A 16,544-nucleotide genomic window follows, 5' to 3' on the forward strand; every position below is an offset into this window, starting at 1 on the left:
GTTTTGGGATTTCTCTATATATTCTGGATATTAATTTTTATCAGATATATGATTTACAAGTATATTTTCCTAATCTACAGGTTGCCTTTTTACTCTGTTGGTATTGTCTTTTTTTTTTTTTTTTTTTTTTTTTTGTCTTTTTGCTATTTCTTGGGCTGCTCCCGCGGCATATGGAGGTTCCCAGGCCAGGGGTCCAATCGGAGCTGTAGCCACCAGCCTACGCCAGAGCCATAGCAACGCGGAATCCAAGCCACATCTGCAACCTACACCACAGCTCACGGCAACGCCGGATCCTTAACCCACTGAGCAAGGGCAGGGACCAAACCCGCAACCTCATGGTTCCTAGTCAGATTCGTTAACCACTGCGCCACGACAGGAACTCCGGTATTGTCTTTTGATACATAATTTTCAAATTTTGTCTTAAGTCCAGTTTGTCTATTTTTCTTTTGTCGCCTGTGCCTATGGTGTCATTTCCAACAAACGATTGCCAAATTGAATGTTATGAAGCTTTTGCCCTGTTTTCTTCAGTTGGCTTTATAATTGTAGGACTTATTTTGGGGGGCTTTTTAGGGCCACAACTGTGGCATAGGGAATTTCTCAGGCTAGGGATTGAATCAGAGCTGAAGCTGCCAGCCTACAGCCACAGAAAGGGCAGATCCAAACCACATCTGCAGCCTACACTACAGCTCACGGCAATGCCAGATCCTTAACCCACTGAGTAAAGCCAGGGATCAAACCTGCATCCTCATGGTTACTAGTTGGTTTCGTTACCACTGATCCACAACAGGAACACACATTTTGAGTAAATTTTGGTATATGGTGCTAAGTTATTCTAACTTTATTCTTTTGCATATAGGTGTCTAGTTTCTCAGTGCCATTTGTTGAGAAGACTGTCCTTTGCCCCATTAAATGGTCTAAAAAAATTAATAATCTGTGAGGGTTTATTTCTGGTCCAAGCCCTTGCCTGGAAGTTGCAAGTTTTTGATGAACTTCAGAGTTCCAAAATGTTTATGTCAGACAGATTCCTGGTGCTTCCTACTCTGTGAACTTCCCAGAATTCTCTCCACAATTTTTTTTTTTTTTTTGGTCTTTTGTCTTTTTTTTAGGGCCACACCCACCGCTTGCGGAGGTTCCCAGGCTAGGTCTCTAATCAGAGCTGTAGCCGCTGGCCTACACCACAGCCACACAATGCTAGATCTAAGCCGCGTCTGCGACCTACACCACAGCTCACAGCAACGCCAGATCCTTAACCCACTGAGCGAGACCAGGGATCGAACCCACAACCTCATGGTTCTTGGTTGGATTCATTTCTGCTGTGCCACAATGGGAACTCCTCAAGTGATTTTTTTTGAAGGTGGGGTTTCTTAGAGACTATTTCCAAGCTTCTGCGGATATCCCACAGAAAAGCAAAACATAATGATACGAGAGAAATGGCACATTATTGCAGGCCTCAGTCCTTGAGAAAGGCCAGAGAAGATAGGCTCCAGAGCACAAAGGGAAGTGTTCACCTTTGCTCAGAACAGGGAATGTTTGTTTGCTGTAAAAAGTATACAAAATAAAAAGTATACAAAGGACAGAGGGATGAGAGCAAAAAAAAATTAGAATTGATGGTGGAAATAGGTCGTTAGGTTTATAGATTTGGTGGTGGGAAGAAAAGTAAGTTGTTCTTGTGATTGTTTTTAATTTTTCAATAAAATACAAGAGTAAGTTATTAGCTGAGAGTGAGGTATATGGAGTAGGAAGGGATCGTTGAAGTTTTGAGAAAAGAGAAAATATGATATAGTCATTTTTTATGGCCAGAAGTATGCTACAGAAGTATGTAAGATAGTTTTTTAGAATCATTTCTTCTGAGATTTATTATGAGAATCATTAAGACTGTGTGCTTTTCTTTAGTCTCACTCAGCTACTTCTGAGAAGGCACAGAATAGGTCATTATGGGCTTAACTAATGTGACAGAGATTACTAACTGTCACCAAATATACATGTTCTGTTTTCCTTCTACTAATAGAATGCCCTGAATTTAGCTTGTCTTGCCCAACAAAGAGATTATATGTTTGAGCCTCCTTTACAGCTCAGAGCCACCCTGTGATTGTGATCCAGTGCGTATGTGATCCAAGATGTGTGTAACTCCTAGAGCATCTTCCTGAAGAGGAAACCACTTTCCTTGGACCTCAGTGAGTGGCTATGATGATGGACCATTACACCTAAGGGTTATGGGAAATGTGTCTGCAGGGGTGATGAATAGTGGGAAAATGATAGACTCAGTGAACTGGAAGGTGTAATGAAGTTTTTTTAATTGAAGTCAGGTATTTGATAAAGAGAATCCTTGAAAGATAGGGATGGTGGTCAGAGAGTGGAATGCTTATAATTAATTATTGGCAAGCATATGACTATAGGAGATGGCAGCTGAAGTGAGATAAGCGGGGAGGAAGTCATCAAAAGTAAGGAGTAAAAGAAGCTAGGAGGCCTCCTCATTGGTTTGGTCAGCCATCATAGTGGCAACAGGAGCAGGTATAAAGATTGACAGCCAGGTACTAAAATCTTCCATAAATGAGGGGAGACTTAGAGGTCAATAGGATAGCAATATTTGGGGTTGCAGTGTCTGATAACATGAACAACAAAGGATCTTTGCGAAGATCCTTTGAGAAGGAAAAATGACTTACAAAGCAGCAGTAGGAAGCAAGGAAGATAGCACTCTTATTTCTAACCTTTAAGACCAGAGGTACACGGTGTAAGAGAACAAACTGCATCTTTCTGAGAGGTCTGTAGGACAGGGGAACCAGTGCCCTTAAGGGATAGGCAGGTTTCAGGCAAGGCATGGAAGTGAAGGGAATGTTCAGAGAGGATATCACAGATAAAGAGTATTGATGACAGGTCATGGGACTAAGAGGGCACAGGAAGCATTCGGGGGTTAGGGAGGAGTGGGTGAGGGGGTGATGTTCATATTCATGGGTGATTGGGATGGTATGGAAAAAAGGGTTTAGACTTCTAGTGGTATACCTTCTCAGGTATACCACATTAGTTAAATGGAAATATGAGGCATGTTGGTATAGTGAGCCTGAGGAAGGTCAGGAATTGGTTTAAGAAAGGAAGAATGGGTGACCCAGCACTCTGGCAGCCAGTTGTGGTCTGGCAGCTGAAAGAATGAGCAAAAAGTCTGAGAGGGAGTTCCCGTCGTGGCTCAGCAATTAGCAAATCTGACTAGCATCCATGAGGACACAGGTTTGTTCCCTGGCCTTCCTCAGTGGGTTAAAGATCCCACTGTGAGCTGTGGTGTAGGTCGCAGACATGGCTCAGATCCTGTGTTGCTGTGCCACAGCTCTGATACGGTCCCTAGCCTGGGAACCTCCATATGCTGTGGGTGTGACCCTAAAAAGAAAAAAGAAAAAAAAAGGTCTGAGAGTTTGGTGTCTTAGGCAGTTTGCAGTGATGAGACAGCCAGAGGTGCAGCAGTCTCACCAGAAATTCCAGGGACCCCCCTGGAATATTTTAAATTATTTTAAATATTTACATTATTTTAAATATCCGGGTTTCAGTTTGTCAACAAAGTGGGATAATAATACCAATTACTTGATAATTATGAAGATTAAAGATGTAGTAGATTGAGTTAATGGCTCCAGTCCTTCAGCCCTCTGTATTTGCACACCCTTTGCCTGTGACTTTGCAATACAATAAGTAGGTAGTCTTTTGTCCTACATTTTTTAATCTGTGCCTGGCCGTGTGACTCAATTTGACAGGTAGAATTTGGTAGAAGTGATGTTGTGCCATTTCTAACCTTAGGCCCCAAGAAGCCATATGTATTTCCACTCTTACTCTTGTGCTGCTGCCTCCATGAAAATGACATATCCAGGCAAGCTTATTGTTTTCAAGAGGGGTCTTAGCTGAGATGCCCCAGTTAAGCCCAGCCTAGGGCACAGCTTCTAGCCAACACTCAGAGACATAAGAGCTCAACCTAAGTCAGCCAATCCTCCATAGACTCACAGATGTTTGAGCTGTAATAATAATGATCTATTGTTTCAAGTTGCTGAGATTTAGGGTGGTTTGTTACGCAGAAATAAGTAACTGATATAAAATATAAGGCATCAAACATAGTACATGGCAGCTGGTAATCACTCAGTTAATGTTCATGTTCTACTTACTATGGATAAGTAGCATAAAGTACCCCAGAACTTACTGGTTCGAAGTAGTCATTTATTATGCTTATTGATTATGAGGATCAGGAATTTGGACACAGTACAGTGGAGATGGTTTGTCTCTTGTCTGTGACAGATGGTGCCTCAACTGGAAGACTCAAAGTCTGATGGCTGGAATTATCTGAAGCTTCATGCACTTATATGTCTTGGTTGATTCCAGCTGTCAACTGAGATCTTAGCTGGGACTGTGAACTGGAAAACCTACATGTGGTGTCTCCATATGTCCTGGGCACCCTCATAACATGGTCACTAGGGTCTGAAGGTGAGTGGACTAACAGAGAGGCAAGCAGAAGCTATCCTTTTATGACCTAGCTCTGTTAAGTCCCATAGCATCACTTCTGTGCTCTGTTGGTTGGAGCAGTCATAAGCTCACCATTCAGCCCCGAATTCAAGGGCTGGGAAAAATAGATTCTACCATTTGATGGGGGCTAGAAGGCTCTAGAAGAGCTTATGGGATTAGAAGCACTGGTCTTCATTGCACTCATTTTGGGAAAATACAGTCTTCTATAGTTAGGCATTTTTTTATTATCTTTACTATTCTCCTTGAATAGATGTACCGATTGTGTCTGAATCCACTATTTACACTTAATCCTGCCCACTTTAGTTACATAATTGTGTTCCCCTTACTTGGTATGCATTTGCCCTCCTTGCTGTGCCCTACTTTGGCTTTTGAAGTGGTACCCTTTCCTTTAAGAACTGACTCAAAGCACATCCCTTCTCCAAATCTTTCCCCTGATTGTAATGGCTTATTTGATTTCCTTCTTGAATTCTAAAATCCATCATTTCAGCACCACTTATTTAGCATTTGTTGTACATACCTTGCATTATACATTATCTTCTTACATAAAATTCTTTTTGAGGACAAGAATGAATATTTTGAAGTTTTAGCATACTTATTGGCTAAAATTAATTATCTTGCTAATCTTAAGAATTGCTTAAATGTTTACCGTTTTCATTAATGGTGATAATATCAGGGGGTAGACAAGAATATTCTGTGGTCTCATGACGGATGCAACTTTATAAGTGCATGGTGAAATATTTCTTGTTGCAATTACATTGTTACATGGTGCTTATATAAATGTGGCAGTCTCACAAAGCCATTCTTAGGAACATTTCTGTGTGTGCTTGTTAAAGTATGCATATGTCATTTTCCTAAAGTTTCAAGATTAAAGATGTGCTCATTCTCTGTAGGTCCTTCAGCCATCACCTCTTCATTGGTTTTGGTTTTCCCTTTGTTGTTCCTCTTTTTTTCCCTATAAGTCCTTTATACATCTTTGTTGTTTCCTGCAGGTTCACCTCCTTTCCTACCTTTTACTGATACTGGGATTAAAGTAAAATTTTAAACACACAGTTACTACTCCTCTAGTTCCTTATCTATGGATTTATGTTTTTGTAAATTCAAGGCTTTGCATATTTTCAGGCATAGCTTTAAAGAATATATCTCCACAAGCATATAATTTGAGTACCAGATATAGAGCAGAGGGCACCTCGTACTGTTGTGTAGTTTTACATTGCGTAAAAGGACTCTTCTGAGAAGGTGGAGGTGAAATCCTGTACTTGATCTACTTGCAATATTCTCTGTGTTCTGATGCAGGGCTTTGTCAGCCCAGAAGGCATGATGCCCTTTCATAATTCACATGAAGGTGCCAGGTGTGCTGCTTTTGGTCCCGAAGGCCATCAAAACCATCTTCTGAAATAAGTTTTTTTGAGGAGCTGGACCATGTCTTATTTACATCTATATCCTTTGACTCTAATAGAACACGGAGTGGGTGCTTCAGAACATCTCTGGAATGACAGCTGTACTGATGAGCAGTTATTCCCAAAGAAGACAGAGTACTTTGAAGATGAGTTAGTCATTGCTGTCCTCTGGAACTGAGTTGACCCACTCGCAACCTTCCTGTAGGTGGCAGAGTGACACAGTTAAGAGCTCAGACATGTTCCACAACTTAGCAGCTTAATGAATCTTGGACAAGATAAGTGACCTCATTGCGCCTCCATTTTCTTACCTGTAAAATGAGGACAGAAACAAGTACTTGAAAATATTACTGCTAAGATCTAGAGGATTTTGAATACATCAGTTACTACTACATCTAGTTCTCTCTTCTCTGAGGTGGGATTCCAGAGACGGCCCAGAGTTGGGAGAGCAAATAAGCTTTTCCATCATTGACATACCAAATGGTTTATAAAGAGAAAGTCTCCACGCACAAGAACTTGGTTCTGGGTTTTAGAGATGAGGAGCACTTAGGCTTCAAAGTTCCAGCCCCCACTTGATCATGCTGCTTTGCCACCGAAAGCAGCTCCCCAAGAGAAGCAGGATTTACGTGTAAGAATCCCATCACTGAAATTGTCATGAAAAGGAGTTATAGACCTCAAGTAGAAACCAGGTCTTACTCATTTAGATGTGAGTGTTCACCTTTGCGCAGTGTCATGGTGTTTGGCTCTTATATTTTCTATAATTACGCAGTTTTAATTTCTTTCATATGTTTTTCTTGACAAATCACATAGACTTTCTTGTTAACTTTTCCCAAACTGAGCCTTAACGTGATGTCTTGGGTACTCTTTAAGTTCATTATTTTAAAATCTTAGGGGAGAATATATTGGTATACAACCTGTTTTGTGGTATTTTGGTAGTAAAATAAATGGCAAGTGTTTTTATTATTATGATTATTTGCTTGTTTGTTTTTAAAGCGTTGATTTTCTGATAGGCTGCTTGTCGGCCTTCAGGATAAACATAACCAAGTGGAGTGGTTCTGAACTGTTGATTCTTTCTCCTTTACACTGAGCCTTTCCCTTGTTAAAAGTGTATTAAGAGTGTAAAAGGGATAAATCCTCTACTGCCCAACACATCGTGAGAAGCATTTCTGCAGCATTTCTAGCAGCAGTAACCTCTGAGAGTAACCCCCGCATGGAGAAAGAAAAGTAATAGTAGAGAGAGATGACTTCCCAGGCCGAAGAGGGTCAGAGGTGGAAATAGGAGTTCACTTCAAGGGATTACATGAAAGTCTCACTAAAATACAGAGTGAATTTTAGTCATATTCAATTGCGTATTGATTTATGCTTGCTGACTCATATTGCTTTTGGTGCATGTTGGCCACATTCTGAGAAAGCCAATTCTCTAACTATTGCTTTTTAATGAGGATAATATTAAACATTTTAAAGGCAGCACAAGAGATGTGCACTCGGGGGTTGTTCACACAGTTCAGTATGGGAAGAAGTAACTGGAGACTGTCTCAGGCTCTGAGCTATGTTTCTTTCTCTGCCACCACCACCAAACTAGTCTAGGCTCTCAGGACCTTATGCCTGTTAGTGAAGAGAAGAGAGGGGAGAAGAACTAGAGGGAGATGAGAGAAAAGTCTTCACTCTGGGGGCCTGTTCTTGACAGGTGGAGAATAGATTTTATCCTATTCTTTTCTGTTTGATCTATACCATATTTAGGAGAAAAGTGCAGGGGGTTTTTTTGTTTGTTTTTTGTTTTTTCTTTTTTACGGCTGTACTCACAGCATATGGAAGTTCCCAGGCTAGGGGTCAGATTGGAGCTGTAGCTTCCAGCCTACGCCACAACCACGGCAACGCCATATCCGAGCCACATCTGTGACCTAAATCACAGTTCACAGCAGTGCAAGATCTTTAACCCACTGAGTGGGGCCAAGGATCAAACCCACGTCCTCATAGATACTAATCAGGTTTGTTACCACTGAGCCACAATGGGAACTCCCAAGTACAGGTATCATGATTTTAACTCCTTCTGAAAAATTGAGACTTCTAAAGAAAAATTGTGAGTTTATGTAAATTCTTTTTTGGAGATATGATATACTTCTCTTCACTTTGGAAAGATACTTCAGTGGGTCCATAACAGGATGTGATGGAGTGGAACTAAAAACTGCTTTTCATAATAAAGTGAAGTATAGTGGAGACTCATTACTTCTATTCAACTTATTTGGTCTGCCCGTCTACTCGGGTCTTTGAGGCAGATAAGAGATGCTGTTGAGCCTCAAACAGTCAGTTCAGGTTGGTAAAACTCAGGGAATAAATGTGTGACTCATTTTAATGACTTGCCCACGTTGCCTATGAACTGGACGGCATTGTTCAGGTGGCTGGGATTTGGGATGGTGATGGCTCTGTCAGTAATCTTAATGAGAAATAAAAAAAGTTAATTGAGGGTCATACAGTGACTTCATTAAAGATTTATGCTTTAGTCTGCTTTATTTTATAGACAATTTAAATGATTTTCAAGAGTGTTGAACTTTAGAACTTAATTCTCACTTATGATGGGATTTTTAAGAAGAGTTTTCAGTTTTCCCTTGGCAGGCAGAGACAGAGTCCTTTGGGACTTGGAGGATTGGCTCCATTTACTCAGGATAGAGCTGAAGGAGAAAGATGTTTTAATAAGGCTTCCCTCTGTGGGGTGTGGGTAATGAACTTTAGAGATAGGGATATCTGAAAGTAAAGTTCTTTTCCTGTTTTGTGCTGTGAATACCCACCATGGATTGTTAACTTTCAGTAAACATCAGTTGTACCATTAACCGTGAATTATTAGTGCTTTGCAGAGTAGAGTAAGGGGGCTGCCTTTGTTAGATAAGACAATGCATCTAAAATACTTAGTATTAGTGGTTGCAGGGGAGTAACCTGCACAGTAGGAGTGTTAGCTCCCATTACTATGTTTTGGGGATACGGAAAGCTGCCCAGCATGGAGGCATGCAGAGGAGACAGTTGGAGGTGATCACAGAGGAGCTGGGGGGAGTTTAGAATAAGAGCTAATAAATGACACCAAGGAAATTTAAATCCCCATCTTTGCTTCCTCATTCTCAATTCCCCCTGCCCCAAATCCAGAGGAACATTAGGGAGCATACTTGGCTTCATACAGTTACTTGAGTAGTTATTCCAATTAGATATTAAAGGAAAGGGGGAACTTAAAGGGCTAAAACCTTGCAACAATGTGAGACCTAGACAGTTAAGTCTCAGAACTTGTTTAAGTGGACCCTGAGCAGATAGTGGTGAAAGAACAGGCTTAAGAAATAGAATAGTCTTCAGAGGCCACAGCTTAAGAAAATATTATTCTCTTATTTGGCTCTGTAGTGCATGATAACAGTTACTAATATCAATTTCATACCAACTAGGCTATAAAATTCTGTGTGTTCTGTTCAGGATAGAGTTCTCTCAGTAGTCAGGGACTTCTAAACTGGCTTGAGTTCTCCCCTTGTAGATAAATGTATTTTGCAGTAAGATGCCTGTGGTCTATTGAACTAAACAAAACCACAGAGCTGTTTCTTTCTCGTTTACTCCAAGAAACCATTATCTTCCTTGCTTTTAATCTTTCCCATAGACCAAAATACCTTGCACATCCTGGACAGATTAGTCTTTCTGGAATAATGCTTTAGTGGCAAGATTCTAAAATGGCTTCTTAGCATTTACTAGATAGAGTCCAACCTCAAGCCAGAGGCCAGCTCTCCTACAGCTTGGCCTCACTGTCACTCTTCTCTCTTGATGTGCATGAACCCTTCACCCAGGTCAGGCTCATCTGCTAATCCATCATACCACTTTTACACCTGCCTCTTCCCAACTCTTAACTCCCTTCTTTCCACTGAGCTAAATTTTACCCATACCTCTAGATCTCTCTGAAAAGTTATCTTTCTTGTGAAAACCTCCCAAGTATTCTAGTCCATATTGATTTTCCCCCTGAGTTTATGTTCACTTTAGTCACTTAGTTGCATCAATTTAACAGTTATTTGGGGGTTTTTTGTTTGTTGTATTTTTTTTTTTTTATGGCCATACGCATAGCATATGAAAGTTCCCAGGCCAGGAACTGCAGCTGCAGCAACACCAGATCCTTTAACCCATTGCGCCAGGCTAGGGATGGAATCTGAGCCTTCCCAGCATCCCGAGCCACTGCAGTTGAATTCTTAACCCACTGTGCCACAGAGGGAATTCCTGGATGGTTATTTGTTGAGTGCTGACAATATGCCAGGTACGTAATGCAAATACTGTGGTTTTTTAAATATATCCTCTTTTATATTTTCACTTATTTATATGTATACATACCTATTGCCAAAAAAAAAAAGAAAAAAAGAAAAACTCAAGGACTGCATTATTTTGTTTTCTCACTGAATTTGGCACAAAATAAGAATACATTATATCTATCTTGAATTGATTAAAGTATATACATGATAAACTTAACTAGGATACAGGTCACTTGTTAACTTGTCAGCTTATGATCATTAACCATATTAACTGGATGATGAATCTTTTTAATAATAGACATTTTTCATTATGCCTGACCTCATTAAATCTTGCAGAGTGACAGATTTTGTTTAAAATTTTTAATAGCACTTTTTCATAGTTCAAAAAAGGGTATTACAGATGTTGAGCAGAACAATTAAAAACAAAACCTTATTCTATACAGTTAACCAGTGTGTAGACTTTATTACATAGGCACATATTTTTTAAGTAAACTTTTTACATAGAATTAATCACAATTATACAAGACGTTACACTGAATGAGGATGGATGATGAAGGAAAGAAAATTCAGGTCTTGGATTGGCTGAATCATTCATTGGATCTTGGGTCCGTCCATCCTGACACATTGAAACTCACTCGGAGCATTGCAAAAATGGGGAGTGAGGAGGAGGTGTTCTTTAAACACCTGGCTTAAAACACTAATTCTGTTTAATTTCTTGAATATGGTAAAGTTTCTCCAGGTTCTTTTGGCAGGTGGCACAAAGGTTAAATTAATGCTGACTTAGGGGAGTTCATATTCTTCCCTCTGTCACCCCCTTACTTCAAACCCCTTAAGATGCTTTGGTCTAGCAGGTTGCTGGTCAGGATGCCTGTCTTCCCAGAATTTCTCCCATTGGCAACCACAGGGGGTTGGGGGCGGGGGCTGATCCCGAAGCACAGGGAGGCAAGAGGGGTACTTAGGGCTTTGGTCACAGTGTGGCCAGGTGCTGTCCACAGCTAGCACTGAGGGTTTGATCTGAGGCAGAAGATGGGACTGAACAGAGAGGATGCTGGAGTTCCTTACTCTGTCCAGCTACAATTGAGTCGTTACATTTGACCAACTCTTTAAGTAGAGGGAACTAAAATCATACTAACAAGTATCATACAAGAAATGCTATTTTGTAGCTTGTCTATGTTTTTAAAAATTTTTTAACCACATTTACCAAGAAACTGTGAGGATAGGGAGGACTGACCCTTTCACTCATCTTGTTTTGCTGTAACTGTGTTACAAATAGCCCCCAAATGGTTACTGCGTCGATTTCTGTAGTCTTCTGTATAAAGGGCTGTGATCATTCCTGACATCACTATCTTGGAGGGTTAGACCTGCTTCTGCTTCAAATAGAACCCAAATCCTATCTGTTTCTTTTCACACTCATACCATAGCTATGCTGGGTGATGCCAGGGAACCTCCAGAGCAGTGTTCCAACTGATCTTCACCATCCTTTTGATCTTCCTTGTTTATGTTTTGAAGGCAACTACAGAATAGAGGACTGCAGGGTTTTCTGTGTTTCTGTTGTCTGGGCAGATGGAAGAGGATGGCGACATAAAAAGGGAAATGATAGGCCAGCTGACTTTTCCTGTATTCAGATTGTAAACTTTTTGGTCCTTATAGCTACTATATGAAGCGTCCTGTTGACATGAAGTATCACCGACAGTGGCACCAAAGGGTATTTTGTGAAAGAATCCATAAAACTGGAACTGGAAAGGAGCTTCCTCACTTTTTTCACTGAGGTCACTGAAGTCCAGCTGGGAAAATAGCAAGTAACTTAATATGGTGATTGTCTCCATGACTGTGTCCTTTAGAGATTCACAGGCACCCCAGTTCTCCCTTGATAAAGGATACCCCCCAGTGTCTTTACATCAGCAGTCCACAGTGTCCTTGGGTTTGGCCTTAGCTCACTTTAGGAAAGCTGGCTGCCAGGACAGCACCTTGACCAAATATTTGTTGGACTGAATTAATTCTGTTATTTATCCCTGCTAGGCACTCTTATTATTCTTGGAGGTCCTTAGCATTTAAGGGATGATCTCTAGTTCAAGTATTCTGAGGTTTGGTGGCCAGTGCTGTATGTCATTTCTCTACAGGTGTTTTGTTTTGGTTTTTGTTTTTTGTGGGCAAGACAAAGCTGAGTTTATGTATTCTTTACTGTGGAAAGGAATACACCCCTCATCTGGGTCCTGAGAGCATCTCGAAGGTGGGTGACAGGATATTTATTTATGTAATTGTTTGGCCCCACCCATGGCATGTGGAAGTTCCCAAGCCAGGGATTGTGTCCAAGCCACAGATGCAACCTACACTGTACTGCTGGATCCTTTAACTGCCACATCTGGCTGGGGATCAAACCAGCATGTCGAGGAGAGCAACCCCAGCCACTGTAGTCGGATTCTTAACCCACTTCACCACAGTGGGAGCTCCAAGTTTAAGATATTTATTGAGACTTTATGTCTAGGGCAAGACAGTTCTTTTCATGTAGGAGTTTGGTCGAGATTTGTTAAGTAAGGATCAGGACAAGCTAGTTTGGGGTGGGTGGGCACAGCAGGAGGTGGAGTTCCCTACACTTTATTTTTTCATATTGCCGTTCTTTTTTTTTTTTTTATTCTGTTGCTTTATAGCTTTTCATTACATGCAGTTATTATTTGCTCCTTCCAGGCATTACCAGATGGATAGTGTCTGCCTTTACAGGCCTGGAACTGTAAATTCAGAGATACTTTTCTTTTTTTCAATGGTTCAATGGTTAAAACAAAAGGACTAGACTCAGTCAGATTTGCTAAGGCACAGAGTAGAAGAAATGTAAAAGTTCCATATTCCTGCTTTAGCGAATACATGGGAAAATAGTACCGATACACGTCTGTCTCCTACATTTATAACTGCCTTGTACATTTCTTTTAAGTCCTTAAATACGAGTCATAATATCCAAAACAAGTTTCATTTACAAAGAACGTAGTTAAGAAATGGTGAAGAAATAGTGACTTTTAAGGAATTGGCACTTAGACATTGGTAATGTTTAGAAAATGTGTTGGTTTAGAACGTGGTGAGAATGCTATGACTAATTTTATATAAGAGTTGTCATGGTTTGGATGACACGTGGTAGTGAAATTTTGGAGATAATTCCTTTCCTTGGTGATATTTCTTATAGGTTTTGTCTTTTGGTCAGTTTTGTTTGAATTTTCTGTCACGTTGCCTTTTTTTTTTTGGCTTTTAAGGGCCACACCTGCAGCATGTGAAGTTCCCAGGCAGCTGCAGGCCTGCACCACAGCTCACGGCAGCACCGAATCTTTAAGCCACTGAGCAAGGCCAGGGATCAAACCCACATCCTCACGGATACTGGTTGGATTCGTTAACCACTAAGCCACAATGGAAACTCCTTTAAGTTGCATTCTTATCATGACCTAAACTCTAGATATGCTAGAATTAACTTATCATCATCTTCCATTCGTAGAAGAGTTAAAGTTACCATTCCCAAGTGGGAAAACTTCTAAAAAGTAGACTAGATGGCAGTGCTTCCTACTCAATTAGCTTAATATTTTCAGGGCTTTTAAAAAAAAATGTCAAATCATTGTTTTCTCACTACTAAACTTATTATGAGATTTAAAGCAGCTTCTGAAATCAGAATGCCATTTCACAAGTTTCAGCCTTACTACCTCAGACTTCCATCTTCCTGTGGTGACAAAACAAATATGTAGTAATAGTGGTCAGTGGCTAGTGTTGGGGAAAACAAAGACCTAGCACACCAAGACTGACCATGCACTCTGTTAAATGCTTTCTTCTCCTGCTGACCATTCGAATGGGCTCACAGATCTGACTTGCATATCTGTGCTGTTATGTGGGGGCACAAAAATGTGTTTCATTATGAGGTACACTGCAGTTTAAATTCAGCTGTGCATTAAGTACTGACAGTTATCATTAGTTGACCGCGGAGGCAAGGCAAGAAAAATTTAAGTGCTCCAGGAAATAAAAGCATGCTTGCATGCTTTAATATAAGTATTTAATGATAAGGGTTAGGTAGGCTTAAAATCTCAAGGTCAGTATTCCTTCAGCAAACATTTATTGAATACTTAATATTTTTCCTTTATTTCACCAATATATATTTGTCCTATTAGCAAGGCTGTAAAGTGGCTGAAAGTTGTTATATTCCAAGCTTGATGCTAGGTGCTGGAAGCAAGGAATAAATTACATTTCTTGCCTCCATGGATCACATTTCTTGAGAATGTGAATTTCCAGGGAAATAAGCCCCTACCCTCATCAACTGAATTTGAATAAAAATTACTCTCGTTTGGGAGTTCCCATCATGGCAAAGTGGAAATGGGTCCGACTAGGAACTATGGGGTTTCAGGTTCGATCCCTGGCCTCTCTCAGTGGGTTAAGGATCTGACGATGCCATGAGCTGTGGTGTAGGTCGAAGACACAGCTTGGATCTGATGTGGCTGTGGCTGTGGCCAGCAGCTGTAGCTCTGATTGGACCCCTAGCCTGGGAACCTCCATATGCTATGAGTGTGGCCCTAAAAAAGAAAAAAAAAAGAAAAAAAATTACTCTTATTTCAAATGTTTTACATTAAAAAAATGTTCTCAAGGGTTATGAGAGTGCCAATAATGCAGAAAGGTGGAGGGAGGGGGATAGGGAAAAAAACTGTCCAGCTTATATTTAATGTGAGTGAAATACAAAATTTTGCTAAGACATGACTAGTACTATGTTTATTAGAGTGACAAGGGGGGTTAATGGTTTCCCCACAAAGTACCTCATAAAAGTCACGAAGCAAGTCACCAGACCAAAAAAAAAAAAAAAGAGCACAGCTCTTTTAATATTTTCACATTATTAACATAGATGAAGATTATATGTAGCCACAAACACACAATCCAGGTCCAGGGTGGCAAACTTAGAATCTGCACATCAAAGGGTATTTGCCCAGGAGTTCCCACTGTGATACAGTGGGTTAAGGATCTGGTGTTGGCATAGCTGTGGCTTGGATTTGATCACTGGCCGGGGAACTTACACACGCAGCAGGCATAGCCAAAAAAAAAAAAAAAAAAGTCCAAGTGAAAGCACAAAGGCAATGAGAATTAACCAACAGGAAAAAACAGTCCAAGCACCAGTACACGTGTGATGCTAACGGGTGAAGAGGGTACCTCTTGAGAGGGTACATGGTGCTAACCTTAGGTAAAGAAGGTGGTGAAATGATCTTCACCTTGCCAACTCTTCAGCCCATCTCAGTGTTTCTGCGATGAGTTTTATGTACTTTTAGCACAACAGTGGAAGGGCTATGCCTTGGAGTCCTCACTTGACAAAGACCTCTAGGGAACTGTATTTCAAAGAGCATGAAAAACCACTTATCAATCTAAAAATAACTAGAGTTAGAGAGACCTATTACTGTTCAAACTAAACCTATTTGTAGAAGGGTTCTTGATAAGCATCTAGCCCATATCCAGTCTAAGAGTCCCTTTCATAACATTTGGGATAGATGTGTTATTTTAGCCTTTATTTGAGCATTTGCAGCAATTACACCTGGAAATTTTACTGGAGTCCATTCCTCTTTAGAAGTACTCTTATTAGAATATCCTATCTTAATTTGAAGCAAACATCTGTCATCCATAAAGTTCCTCTTTTTGTCCTTTGAAGCTACACAGAAAAAGTTCAATTCTTCTCCCTTCCAGTAGTTCAGCAGAGATTTCAAGGCAGCAATTATATACATCATTCCCTCTTTTTCTGCTCTCCCTTTCCAGCTATACCCTCAGGACAACTGTTCCCCTGTTTCTTGAATAATCAGACTCTTTACAACCCTGGCCACCTAACTCTGGACAGAATCAATTTATTAATGTCTCTCTTAAAATATGGTTCCCGGAATTGAACCCAACACTCCATGCAGATGTGAACTGAACAGTGAAGCATGCAGGCCTCTCTAGACTTCCATTACCACGGAGTGAAATGTATTAGTTCTGTGAACAGCTATGATATACTCCTCATTCAAAATTGAACTCACATTTCCCTAAGAAAACATTTTTACAAAAACTGCTGTGAAACCAGGACTTTCCAACACTCTTCCCATTAACACACACATCTGTACACAGGTAGGTACACCATTCTGTACTTAGAGGGTTGCATTTAAGAAACTCAGAATATTGAGTTTCTCATTAATGCCTATTCAGTTTTGTCCTTTTAGTTTCAGTCTTATGTTCAGGTATTTCACAAAATTATGATTCTAATCAATATGTCAATACATAGTTAGAATCCAGTGAATATTCACTGTATGAATTAATCCTGAACCTGCCAGTCAGCAGACGATATATATATATATATATATATATATATATATATATCTTTCTCTGTCATCTACAAATCTTATAAGTGTGTTTTCTGTCCCCT

The 16,544-nt window shown here is 40.3% G+C and overlaps 1 long non-coding RNA gene across 1 annotated transcript in view; it reads left to right on the forward strand.

The window, feature by feature from the left end:
- Nucleotides 1–16,544, forward strand: part of LOC110261640 (uncharacterized) — a 33,505-nt gene that overhangs the window by 13,966 nt on the left and 2,995 nt on the right. The gene's annotated exons all lie outside the window — the stretch shown is intronic.

The sequence above is a fragment of the Sus scrofa genome, chromosome 7 (genome assembly GCF_054392235.1).
Source record: "Sus scrofa isolate SSC_HxYL_T2T_F1_AM1 chromosome 7, Sscrofa_HxYL_maternal_Yorkshire_Landrace_v2.0, whole genome shotgun sequence".
In the NCBI taxonomy this organism is placed as follows: domain Eukaryota; kingdom Metazoa; phylum Chordata; class Mammalia; order Artiodactyla; family Suidae; genus Sus; species Sus scrofa.